The 5,569-nt window shown below is 34.5% G+C and overlaps 1 protein-coding gene across 1 annotated transcript in view; it reads left to right on the top strand.

The window, feature by feature from the left end:
* Positions 1-5,569, top strand: part of LOC111089611 (homeobox protein meis3-B-like) — a 40,583-nt gene that overhangs the window by 3,631 nt on the left and 31,383 nt on the right. Inside the window, exon 2 of the mRNA XM_022402434.1 lies at positions 1,725-1,801. The gene's annotated coding sequence lies outside the window, so the exon portion shown is untranslated. The remainder of the gene's footprint in view (positions 1-1,724; positions 1,802-5,569) is intronic.

Below are 5,569 nucleotides of genomic sequence, written 5' to 3'. Positions count from 1 at the left end.
GGCCACACTTTATCTGCCATACATATATGTTCTTTCAGTTAGACTGGGGTACAACAGACATGGTTGTGGTGGTATAGGTGAGTTATATCATGAGTTGCAGCAAAACGAACGCAATTCTGAGAAGTAGATTAAGGGTGGAATGTTATTATATTTATATATTCCATTCAACAATAAGAAACTCTGAACGGGTTACTAACAAAGTATTATATATTTTTAACACCAATTATTTGTTTTTGTACTTTTTTACTTGACTGTTGCAAGGATGAACGATCAAACTATATACAGACGGTAATAGGCAAATCAACATTTCCTGAAATTATCATGTTTAGGTTAAATTGATTATCGGAACAGTTCGGAAATGACGTTTACTAAAGAAAAGGTGAAAATACTAAGGATTTTATAGCAACAGTAAAGTTAGTTATTGAAAGCTATCACTGGTAGTCTTTAGTTACACTAATGTCAGTAACTAAGCTATCATCAGTAGTCTTTAGTTACACTGATGTCAGTAACTAAGCTATCATCAGTATTACTAGACACTACTAGTGATAACAGTAACTAAGTTATCACTAGTAGTGTCTAGTAATACTGATAACAGTAACTAAGTTATCACTGGTAGTCTCTGGTTATACTGATCTCAGTAACCAAGCTATTACTGGTAATCTCTGGTTATACTGATCTCAGTAACCAAGCTATTACTGGTAATCTCTGGTTATACTGATCTCAGTAACCAAGCGATTACTGGTAGCCTCTAGTTATATTTATGTCAGTAACTAAGCTAGCACCGGTAGTCTTAATTATACTGATGTCAGTAACTAAGCTATCACCGGTAGTATTTAGTTATACTGATGTCAGTAACCAAGCTTCATGTAACAGATACAAACTGTTTAATTCCAGTTTTGTTATATTATTTCTCTGTAACAGATATAATCTGTTGAGTTCTAGTTTTGTTATATTTTTTCTCTGTTACAGAAATAATCAGTTGAATTCTAGTTTTGTTTTATATTTTTCTGTAACAGATATAATCTGTTGAATTCTAGTTTTGTTATATTTTTCTCTGTAACAGATAGGATCTGTTGAATTCTAGTTTTGTTATATTTTTTCTCTGTAAGAGATATAATCTGTTGAATTTTAGTTTTGTTATATTTTTTCTCTGTAACAGAAATAATCTGTTGAATTCTAGTTTTGTTATAATTTTTCTCTATAACAGATATAATCTGTTGAATTCTAGTTTTGTTATATTTTTTCTCTGTAACAGATATAATCTGTTGAGTTCTAGTTTTGTTATATTTTTCTCTGTAACAGATATATAATCTGTTGAGTTCTAGTTTTGTTATATTTTTCTTCTGTAACAGACATAATCTGTTGGATTCTAGTTTTGTTATATTTTTCTGTCTAACAGATGTAATATGTTGAATTCTAGATTTGTTTCTTGGCTTGACTTTATGGTTTCTTGTTTCTTTCCTGCAATATTAACCCTTATTCTTTGAGACTGGATACTCTTGTAACTAACTTTAATGAAACCTCCTTAGACCACAGTAACAGAGAATGCCAGTAGGGAAGTTTTTATTGCCAAGTGACAAGGGTATTTCGTGTACTAGGTATAAATCATTATTACAGTATAATATGTTGTAAGTTTTCAAATGCTGAATTTTGCAGCTTATCGAGAATTCTGTTTATCATATTAAAAAAATAGGGTAATTTAAATGTTTATCATTTTATTTTAGCATCCATACCCATCTGAGGACCAGAAGAAGCAGTTGTCCCAGGATACAGGTCTAACCGTTCTACAGGTCAACAACTGGTAAGTAGATGTTTTAATCTATAAATGTTCCAATTCTTCAGAGAGACATGGATCTTGTCATCCGTCAAGCCCAGACCTGGAATTATCAGTATAATGACCCCAAGGTCGTTTCCATGACTTCTTAATCGGATGAGTATAACATGAAGTACTTTTCACTTTTCTTTCCAACTTTTGTATTACCATGTAATGTTCGAAAAGGCATATTATTGATGAATGAAAGATACTTTAGATGTTGTAAAGATATCTGTTGTGAAGACATTATGTCGACTTCTGTTCGGATGTTTAAACTTTCCCACACGAAATATTCTGTCTTTTGTCCCACTGTGGGACAGCGGTAAGCTTACAAACTTACGGAGGACACAACAGATTGCCCATTGTAGCTTTGCTCTGTCTGGTGATTATATTATTTTCCTTCCAGTGACAAATTGGCTCATTAAATTTCCATGTAAACATTTTTAGATAATTATATGTAATTCCGCCAGTTTTCTTATATTTATCTGCTTGAACAACAAAACCAATGTTTCCTTCATGAGGACGACGTTTGAGGTCCTTTGACGATAAATTTGATTCACATACGCTGTTGTCCAGCTGTTCCATAGACCTTTTCGGATAGGTTTCATAAATCATACCAACATATGGCCACAAATACAGACACTTCTACTCCAAAGGCCTTCTCGGAAAGGTTTTCGGAACTAAACCAGAACATGAACATAAAGATATTGCTAGTCCAAAGGCCTTACCGAAGACGTTTTAACAACTAAACCAAACCAGAATATAAACATCAAGACAATACTATTCCAAAGGCCTTCCCAAAGAGGTTTTCACAATTAAACTAGGCCAGAATATAAGCATAAAGACATTGCTACTCCAAAGGCCTTCTCGAAGAGGTTTACACAACTAAACTAGGCCAGAATATAAGCATAAAACATTGCTACTCCAAGGGCCTTCCCGAAGAGGTTTTCGGAATTAAGTTAAACCAGAATGTGTACATAAAGACTGTGCTACGCCAAAGGCATTCCCGAAGAGGTTTTCACAGCTAAACCAGGCCAGAATATAAGCATAAAGACATTGCTACTCTAAAGGCCTTCCCGAAGAGGTTTTCGGAACTAAATTAAACCAGAATATAAGCATAAAAACATTGCTACTCCAAAGGCCTTCCCGAAGAGGTTTTCACAACTAAACTAGGCCAGAATATAAGCATAAAGACATTGCTACTCCAAAGGCCTTCTCGAAGAGGTTTCCGAAAACCTCTTCGGGAAGGCCTTTGGAGTAGCAATGTTTTTATGCTTATATCTGGCCTGGTTTAGTTTTGTACAATGTCTTTATGCTTATATTCTGGCCTGGTTTACTTGTGAAAACCTCTTCGGGAATGCCTTTGGCGTAGCACAGTCTTTATATACACATTCTGGTTTAATTTAGTTCCTAAAACCTCTTCGGGAAGGCCTCTGAAGTAGTATTGTCTTTATGTTTATATTGTGGTTTAATTTAGTTCCGAAAACCTCTTTGGGAAGGCCTTTGGAGTAGCAATGTCTTTATGGTTATATTCTGGCTTAGTTTAGTTGTGAAAACCTCTTCGGGAAGGCCTTTGGAGTAGTATTGTCTTTATGTTTATATTCTGGTTTAATTTAGTTCCGAAAACCTCTTCGGGAAGGCCTTTAGAGTATCCAAAGGCCTTCCCGAAGAGGTTTTGACAATTAAACCAAACAACGCGAGGACAGCAGACCTATCTTTTTGTTAGTTTAATTATCTCGAACATTTGTGAGTGTGAATAATATAAGTATTATACATTATACACAACGTAATGATTTATAGTGTACCGGAAGTAATGGAAATTACTTTTACAATAGTTTCGTAGCTCCTTATCCTATTATAAAATCTTTATGAGTTGGGCGTTACCTCTCATATGCTGTCATGCATTACAGAAACACGAGGCAATATGTAGGCTAGTATTACTCAAACTCTTGTTATTAAGATTTTTATTATTATGTGTGTGTGTATATATATATATATATCCACATACCCTCTATGCAAGCTACAAATGAAAAACTATATGTTATGGGGGAAAAAACACAGCGGGTCTTTCAGCTGAATACCCACTTTACGAGGGACTATCTGATCAGTACCAATTGTTAATGTTTCGGACCATGATACTGATCTCGGATTGTTTTTCTACGTCATTTTTCAAGCTCAACAGCACAAAAAAAACAACAAATGTAGGCGACAGTTTATAGAAAACGCGTGCTTTTGAAAGCTCCACAATAATATAGCTTTTAGTACCACAGATTAACCAGCTTCACTGTATAATGTAGTTGTGGTACAAGTATAGCTTTTAGTACAACAGATTAACGACTTCACAATGAAATATGGTTGTGCTACAAGTATAGCTTTTAGTACAACAGATTAACGACTTCACAATGAAATATGGTTGTGCTACAAGTATAGCTTTTACTACCACAGATTAACCAGCTTCACAATAATATATGGTTGTGGTACACTAAAAGCTATACTTGTACCACAACCATATTTTATTGTGAAGCTGTTTAATCTGTGGTACTAAAAGCTATACTTGTACCACAACCATATTTAATTGACAAGCGGTTAATCTGAGGTACTAAAAATTATTCTTGTACCACAGCCATATTTTATTGTGAAGCTGTTTAATCTGTGGTACTAAAAGCAATTCTTGTACCACAGCCAGATGTTATGGTGGAGCTGGTTAATCTGTGGTACTAAAAGCCTTTACCACAACCACATATATTGTGAAGCTGGTTAATCTGTGGTACTTAAAGCTATAGTAGTACCACAGCCAGACTATATTCTAAAGCAGGTTCAAATGTGGTACTAAAAGCTATGCTTGCATCACAACCAAATTATATAATGAAGCTGGTTAATCTGAGGTACTAAAAGCTATATTTGTACCACAACCATATATCATTATGAAGCTGGTTAATTTGTGGTACTAAAAGCTATACCTTACCACAACCACATTTTATTGTGAAGCTGATAAAGCTGTGGTACTAAAATCCTGTACCAGCACCAGATATTATTGTGAAGCTGTTTAAATTGTTGTACAAAAAGCTATACTTGTACCACAACCATATATTATTGTGAAGCAGGTTAATCTGTGGTTGTAAAAGCTATACTTGTACCACAGCCAGATGTTATGGTGGAGCTGGTTTATCTGTGGTACTAAAAGCTATACTTACCACAGATTAACCAGCTTTACAATATAATCTGGTGGTGGTACAAGTATAGCCTTAAGTACCACAGATTTACCAGCTTCACAATAAAATAATGGTTGTGGTACAAGTATAGCTTTTAGTACCACATTTTAACCAGCTTTACTATATAATGTGGTTGTGGTACAGGCTTGTAGTACCACAGCTTAACCAGTTTCAAAATAATATATGGTTGTGGTACAAGTATAGCTTTTAGTACCACAGATTAACCAGCTTCACAATAATATATGGTTGTGGTACAAATATAGATTTTAGTACCACAGATTAAACAGCTTCACAATAAAATATGGTTGTGGTACAAGTATAGCTTTTAGTACCACAGATTAACCAGCTCCACAATAAAATATGGTTGTGATACAAGTATAGCTTTTAGTACCACAGATTAACCAGCTCCACCATAACATCTGGCTGTGGTACAAGTATAGCTTTAGTATCACAGATTAACCAGTTTCACAATAATATATGGTTGTGGTACAAGTATAGCTTTTACTACCACAGATTAACCAGCTTCACAATAATATATGGTTGT

Source organism: Limulus polyphemus, unplaced genomic scaffold (genome assembly GCF_000517525.1).
Source record: "Limulus polyphemus unplaced genomic scaffold, Limulus_polyphemus-2.1.2 Scaffold6770, whole genome shotgun sequence".
Classification (NCBI taxonomy): Eukaryota; Metazoa; Arthropoda; class Merostomata; order Xiphosura; family Limulidae; genus Limulus; species Limulus polyphemus.
Note: the sequence above shows the minus strand (reverse complement) of the source record. Positions and strands in the feature narration are given on the sequence as shown.